The 8,079-nt window shown below is 55.0% G+C and overlaps 1 pseudogene; it reads left to right on the forward strand.

Annotated features, from left to right (window-relative positions):
* Nucleotides 1–1,950: 1,950 nt before the first annotated feature.
* The window catches only part of LOC116835033 (alpha-2-macroglobulin-like protein 1), a 24,623-nt pseudogene continuing 18,494 nt past the window's right edge, over nucleotides 1,951–8,079 (forward strand).

The following is an 8,079-nucleotide window of genomic DNA, read 5'->3' on the forward strand; positions in this document are numbered from 1 at the left end:
TTGTGAAGCAAAAGCCGAGCTGCTGCAGTCCTCATGGGCAATGACTCGGCACCCCCCATCACCTGGCCTCGACTCCTGCCTTTGGCAACTCCCTACTGATCACCCCAAACCTCCCTCGACACAAGTACAAAGTACTAGCTGGCAGCCGTCTGGCAGACTCAGGCAGGGTGGCTGGTCCAGGGATTGTGGGGTTGGGATCTGCATGCTCCTTGCTCATTAGTGTCCGTGTATTCTGAACAATGTTTTAGTCTTTGGGTCTTTTTACCTAGGTTTAGTCCTAGCAGAACATTTCCAAAACCGCAGCAGCTCCTCCCACATCTCTCGTGCGTCTTGCTTTGATTATCAGCCATTGGCTCATGGTCACAGTCGTGGGGTTGGTTGGTTTGAAAACAAAAAGTCCAAAAGGGAGTGTGACGGGGTGTACTGGACCCTTTGAGGCCCCCTCCTGGAGGCCTTATGGTCCTACCACATCCCACCCCAGAAAAGGAGCAGTGACGGTGGGTCCTCCAGGCCTGCCTAGAGAGGCTGCAGGGAAGCAGCCAATCAGAGTGCAGCAGGCTCAGTTAAAAGGAGCTGCAGGGGGCAAGCATGGGTCAGTTCATGGCTGGGACCAGGAGGGAAAGGAGGTCCTGGAAGATGGAGAAGCTCTCCTGGCAAAGAGGCCTGGGGGAGACCCTGGGCATACAGGGAACAAGACAAGTAGAACCCAAGGAGTGTAACCTAAGGTAACAGGTGAAGGTGATGGGACCAAATGGGAAGCAGCACAGGGAATAGCAGCAGCAACCCAGGAAAGAAAAGCAGCTGCTGTCTATAGGGTTCCTGGGTTGTAACCTGGTGTAATCAGTAGGCCTGGCTCCTCCCCACTGGAGAAGTGGCCCAAGCCCCAAGGAGGGGCTAAGACTCAGTATTAAAACCCCAAGAAAGGGGCTTGGAGTTTAAAAAGGCCTAGGCATGGGGCTGAAGACCCTGCTGAGGGCCAACCATTCGTTGGACTTTGTTACCTCGGAAAGGGGCTGAACTTGAATGCATGACCTGGCTGGGGAACTGGGGCAATAAGAACCAAGAAAGGCAAAGAGTCTCTGGGGAAAAAGCCCTGGGGGCCCTGCTCTATACCAGGGCAGGCACAGACTTAAAGCTAGCTCAGACGGGGCTGAGACCTGAGCCCAGAGACAGGGCTCCCAACATTAGCAAGGGCACAGAGACAATCTCAGTTGGACTTGGCTGGAGGGCTGATCCACTGAAACCCACCTGACAAGGGTAACAGCCAACAGGGGGCACTGAGAGCAGAGAAAGGAAAAGTGCAGGATTGCACCCAGCCAACAGGTGGCACTCACGAGAGGTGAGTGTGCAACAGGCCCTGTCTACACTAGGAGTACATTAGTGGTGTAGCTGTGCTGCTGTTCCACACCAGGAAAGCACTCCTAGTATGGACACAGCTTATACGGCCAAAGCTGCGTGTTTACGCCATTCCACTCCCATCCCCAAAGGCACAAGCCTCTAATGGTCAGAGCCCGTGGTAATGCCTAATCGAACTGCCTCCCACTAGGGGCTTTCATCTCACAGCCCTGTGGGGTACACATCCCACCCATCTTTACACCGGGGCCGACACGGCTATATAGCCGTGGGCCTGGCCAAGGAGGAGACCCAGAGGTGACTGCTAGCCATTTCAGCCAGGAAAGCAATACAGCTTCTTGAACCAGGCTGGAGGGCACTCAGCATTCAGACATCGGGGTCTGATCAAAATATGAAAGACAGCAGAGAGCACTTTGTGCAAAGGGGAAGTACGGAGGAGAGTGAGTGGAGAGAGATCCAGTGGAGCTGAAGAAACCTCTGGGCCAAATCTATGCTACAAACTTGTGGTTATCAATCGCTTGGGAGTATGTTCTCAGGCTCACATGTACTTGGCTGCTTACGTAGGCGCTGCATGTATTACCAGGAAGTGATGTGTCGATGCAAGTGAGTACGCTGTGGTAAGTATCCGTGTGCCCACACCACCCTCTGGTGCAATGCCGTTGGGGAAACGTACAATATACTCATGGCGCACGAAAGGAGCCATGCCAGGTAGACTGGGAGCAAGGGAACAAGTTCCCATCATAGCAACCTTATCCATCCCATAACGCCACCTCTATCCTATCTTTCACGCCTCTTTTTGAAAATCCACAAACCCACACAGGGCCATTCACCGTCGGACAAGCTCTGCACTATTCTCTAAAATGTTGCAACACAGCATGCAAGATAGTTGGGGTGGACAGATGGCTTCTGAGGTCCTCTTCCAACCCTAACTTCATGATCCTGTTGCAGATCCGGATCCACCGCTACAATGGGGACAGGATGATTCTCAGGGACAGGTTGCCAAGGAACAGAGCCAAAACATCAAGTCAAGTTTTGGTGGCCGACAGAGCAGCTGAGGACAATAGAGGCACCACGTCGTGGCCTGAGAAATGAGCACTGACTGGTGGATCGCAGCGTAATGCAGGTGGGGACAATGAACAGTGACTGCAGATTTCAGATAGTGCAAGGCCATATTCCTGGATCTGTGACGCTGAGCTCACCTCACCCTCCAGTGCAGGGACATCAGAATGAGAGCCGCACTGGCAGTGGAGAAGCAGCAGCAATCACATGGTGGAAGCTTTGCAACACCAGATGTTCCCTGGTCAAGAGGGAAATATTGGAGCTGAAAAAACTACAGGGCGTGGTTAAGTCTGCAGGCCATTAATCGTCTGGACACAGGACTGTGACTTTGGCAATTTGCAGGGCATCATAGATGGAATTGGCACAATGGGGTTCCCGAACTTGTGGTGGAGCAATGCAACACATCCTTTTGGCACGAGCCACCCTCCTAGTGAAAAGGTTTCCTAATATCCGATCTAAACTCCCACCTGCAATCTTGAGACGATTACCCTTGTTCTGTCATGTGGTACCACAGAACGATCTAGATCCATCCTCTTTGGAATCCCCTTCAGGTAGTTTGAAGGCTGCATTCAATCCCCCTGATTCTTCTCTTCGCAGGCTCAACATTCCAGTTCCCTCAGCTCTCATAAGTCATGTGCCCCAGCCCCTGATCATTTTCATTGCCCTCTGCTGGACTCTCTCTCAGCTGTTCTCCATGGTGGCAGATGATGGAACAAGGAGCAATGGTCTCAAGTTGCAGTGGGGGAGCCTAGGGTGGATATTAGGAAACCATCTATTTCACTAGGAGGTTGGTGAACCCGAATGGGTCCCTAGGGAGGTGGTGGAACTTCTTCCTAGAGGTTTTCTAAGGTCAAGCTTGACAAAGCCCTGGCTGGGATGATTTAGTTGGGGATTGGTCCTACTTTGAGCAGGGGGTTGGACTAGATGACTTCCTGAGGTCCCTTCCAACCCTGATATTCTATGATTCTATCCACATAACCCCACGCAGCCTGAATCGAACTGGGGGCTCTGGGCCCCCATGTGCCAGGGCTCCAGGGACGTGGTGTTAGGGACGGGGCAGCTGTTGTGCAGCCTAGTGATTCTCTGCTCCCCCGACTCCCTTGGTGCCAGGAGACATAATAGGGACTGCTCTGCAAAACATAGATCACCTGCTGGCCATGCCCAATGGCCCTGGAGAGGAAAACATGGTCCGGTTCACTCCAAACATCTACATCCAGCAGTACTAGGAGAAGAGCGGGCAGCTGAACCTGAAGATCAAAGACAAGGCCCAGGGATTCCTCCAGAGCGGTGAGTGTCCTCCCGCCCTTGCACCCCCAGGGCATGGTGGGGCCATGAGAGTGCCCTGTCCATGCCACCTCTGGGGCCCAAGTTCCAATCCAGCCCCAGATCAGGGCCCTGACTGGCTCTGGGGGTCAGAGAATTAGATCCTTTCCTCTCTGGGGCACCAGTCCTGAGACCCAGGACATAAGGACTGTTTGACTCAGGGTTCAGGGAATGGGAGAGGAGCCCTTTCCCCTCTAGGGAGTGCTGGTTGGGATCCAGACCCAGGTCAGGGTACTGAGCAGCTGTACTGAATCGCTTTACCAGTAAAGGGTTAAGAAGCTAAAATAACCTTGTTGCCACCTGACCAGAAGGATCAGTGAGGAAAAAAGATCCTTTCAAATCTGGGGAAGGGGAGGTTTTGTTTGTGGCTCTCTTTGTTTTGTTCCCTCTCTGGACAAAGAGGGAGACCAGGCAGGTACATCTCCTGAAAACATACCTGAAATGTTGAAATGTTACAATTTTTGGAATTTTAGGTGGAAGTAAGGCAAGGAAATGCATTAGGTTATCTTTTGTTTTGGCTTGTGAGATTTACCTATACTAAAGAAGTAGTTTCATTCCTGTTTTGTAACTGTGAAGCTGAGCCAAAGGGGAATCCTCTGTATTTTAAATTTTTTTATTTACCCTGTAAAGTTACCTTCCATCCGGATTTTGCAGGTGTGAATCTTTTACTTTTACTTTATAAATAAAGATCTTCTTTTAAGAACCTGATTGATTTTCAGTGTCCTAAAGACAAAGGGTTTGGTCTGTGCTCACATAGCTAACCAACTGGTTGGTATATTATTCTCAAACCTCCCCAGAAAAGGGGGTGAAGGGGCTTTGGGGGATATTTTGTGAGGGATAGGGACTACAAGTGACTCTTTCTTGATTTTTTTTTTTTGTGTAAATCACTTGGTGGTGGCAGCAATACCATCCAAGGACAAGGAAAGGAATTTCTGCCTTGGGGAAGTTTTTAACATAAGCTGGTAGAATATAAGCTATGGGGATCTTTAATGCGGGTCCCCACATCTGTACCCCAGAGTTCAGAGTGCAGGAGGGGGGAGCCCTGACAGCCCTATTCAGCCTTAACTCTGTTCCCTGATACAAATCAACCCCTGGAATCTCTGAGTCTCAGTGTTATGAGGGAAGGGAGGGCTAGTGGGTCCCACGGGGCGCAGGCTGGGGGTGGATTCTAGCCCCTGGGGGTGAGCGGATTCAGGACTCGCTGTTTCTTTCCTGTCTCCGCAGGCTACCAGGACGAGCTGTTCTATAAGCACGACGGCTCTTACAGCGCCTTTGGGGAGAGCGACGCCACAGGCAACACCTGGTAAGGGGCCGCACAGCACGGGCGAGTCAGGGCTCTGGGTGGGCAGGGCCTACTGGGCTGCAACCTGACCCCCAGCCCCACTGCTATTCCAGTCCTGCTCCCCACACAGCTCTGCACCTCGTACTCACTCCAAATCCCCCCCATTCCCGTCCTGGGCTCCCCTGACAGTTCTGCTCACCCCCACAGTGCTGACCCCCCAGCTCCATCCCCCACATACCTCCCTCCTGGCCTGCAGCATCTCCTGCAGAGTGTCCCTCTCATGGGGTCTCTCCCCTCCCAGGCTGACGGCCTTCGTTCTCAAGTCCTTTGGCCAGGCCAGGCCCTACATCTCCATTGACGAGAAGCACCTAGAGGACGCCCTAAGGTGGCTGCCGAGCCGCCAGCTGGAGAGCGGCTGCTTCTGCAGTGTGGGGAAGCTGTTGAACAACGCCCTGCAGGTGAGAGGCTGGGGGGATGGGATGGGGGAGGAGGGGACAAGCTGGGGATGAAGGGGTGGGGCCCCTCATGGCAGCTGGTTGTTGTGACCCGTTTTGGGTTGGGGGATTCCCTGCGTTTAGCACAGCGAAGGCTGGAAGGCCGGGCAGCGGCTTGGTTATGCACGATGAGAAGCAGCCCTGCCAGCCCCCCCTGGCTCGCTGCACAGCCCAGTCTCCCTGTGGCACTGGCAGACCCCACACCCATTGCCTGGCATGGAGAGCCTGAGGGGCAGGGCCAGCCCAGCCCTGAAGTCAGGTGACTCCCGACTCCCCACGTGGCTCAGTCAGAAGGGCTGTCACGGAATGCATCATGGGAGACGAAGTCCGAAGGAGCCGAGTCCATGGGAACGGGGGCACGAGGCCGGTTGCAGCTGAATGTTGAACCGGTTCGCAGTGGAGGTTTTGGTTCAGGTCGCCAAACCAAGGCTGCATTGGGTCCCTCTGGACCCACAGCAGAATGTTGCGTTTCATTTTTCCAATGGAAATTGAAACATTTCAGCAAAAGGACGTTTCCCGCAGTTTGGTGTTTTGGAAATTGCATCATCTGGTTGAGAAATCATTTCAGCAGGAAATTCCCATCCGCTCGAGTCACAACCCAATCCTGCGCACTGCTGTGGATGGCAGGGAGCCGGGACACTACGGGAGGGCGGGCTGTACCCGCCATTTGGGGCTTGAAGGAGACAAATATTAGGCCAAGGTCCAGATTCTGCGCACGGGGACTATTTAATGAGCGAATTGACCAGTAGGGGCAAATCCTCAGTCTCGCAGAAATGGCCCCTGGTCTTCACAGGAAATCTGGCAATGTCAGTTCAAACCAACTTCCCAACCTCTGGTTCCAGGCGGCTCTGAGATTTTATCTGGGGAGTCCAGTGCAAGCGTGTCTATGTAGCTGCTACCACCTCTCCTGAACTAGCTGCTGGGAACTCACTGCCACAGTGTGGCCTCCCTGGCTGATACAACTGGGGGCAGCTGCTTGGGACCCAGATGGATCTGCAGGACAAGCAGGCGGGAGGCAGGACTCAAACCGAGCCACTCGAAAGCGCTGGATTGGGTCTCCTTGTCTAATAGGCCTGTCCTGGGCGCGGCTCACCTGCTCTTGGCAACATGACCACTGCACGGTTTGAGCTGGCTCGGTGTCCATCCCCCCTCAGGGCGGGCATGGTGACGAGCTCTCTCAGCTTACATCACGGAGGCACTGCTGGAGCTGGGCGCGCCGCTCACGGTGAGGCCAAGCCCGTGTCCCAGGGGAGGGGGCTGCAGCTGAGGGGAATTGGAGATTGTTGGTAACAGTGAGAGGGATGTTAGGCCAGGGAGGGTTTGGGGTGAGATGAAGGAATCTTGGGGGTTAGGTACAGGGGGGATTTGGGATGAGATAGGGAGCTGGGGGGTTGGTCCGAGGGAGGATTTGGGATGAGATAGGGGAGCTGTGGGGGTTGGTACCAGGGAGGGATTTGGCGGCTGTTGGGCTGGGGCAGTGGTGAGAGGGTTGGTACTGGGAGCAGTCAGGGAGTGGTTAGGCTGGGGACAGTGGGTCAGGGTTCAGAAAGATTCAGCCTGTCGGCCAGTCTCCTGAGTCTGGCTCTTAGGGGGATCTGGGAGCTGGCGGGCGTTTTAGATGGGCCAGGCACGGGTGATGGTGGTGGGGAGGGCATGGTCATGGATTTGGTGACAGTTGCCTGCCCTGCTGGAGCATTGTTAAGGCTCCATGGGGTGGTGCCAGAGGGGATGAGCCTAGGCACAGGGCGTCTCCTCTGGCCGGCTCAGCCTGACGGTGGAAGTCTGTTCGGTGTCTCCCCCCATCCCAGGACCCCATGGTGACCAGGGCCCTCCAGTGCCTCCGGAGTCGAGCACAGCAACCTCTACACACAGGCGCTTGCTGGCCTATGCCTTTGGGCTGGCGGGGAGCACTGAACTGCGGGACGCCCTCCTGCAGCGCCTGGCTTGAGCAACAGCGTCAGCGCTGGTACCAGCAGCACCTCGCTCTAGTTCATCCCCTCGCTGCCAGCCTCGGACCCGGGACGGGCCATCTGCCCCCCAGGCCCTGCCCACCCAAGGGTGCCCCCTACCCCGGGGCCTCTCAGCCTGGCAGGGGAGTTTGGTCTTCATGGCCAGTCAGTCCGTGGTCTCTGCTGAGGCTGCCAGCGAGGGCCACGTGCTGGGCTCTGTTGTGGGGACACTTCTCCCCTCAGAGCTGGAGTGAGATCGTCCCGCCATTTCCCAGGGCCCAGTGCACGGAGCAAAAGGGGGTTACGAAGCTGGGTCACTGCCAGCCTGGGGGGATCGGAGCTGAGAACCTTAGAGGCGCAAAGCCCCATTCCCAACCCGCGCCCTCTAAAAAGCGCCCATCTTCGGTGCAACATGTCCGTTATAGCTCTGGACTTCCCCGACGCAGCATCACTAGAGCCCAGGTGAAGACTCCGAATCGCCTCAGCTGGCCGCACCTGTTTGTTAATTGGATAGCGTGGGGTTCGGCAACGCAGTTCGGTACGGACTGAGGCGGCGTGGGTCGGAGCGTATTTACGTCTATCTTGGTCTTAATTTCCATGTGAAAGACGTGAGGGCAGC

Source organism: Chelonoidis abingdonii, chromosome 21, assembly GCF_003597395.2.
Source record: "Chelonoidis abingdonii isolate Lonesome George chromosome 21, CheloAbing_2.0, whole genome shotgun sequence".
NCBI lineage: Eukaryota > Metazoa > Chordata > Testudines > Testudinidae > Chelonoidis > Chelonoidis abingdonii.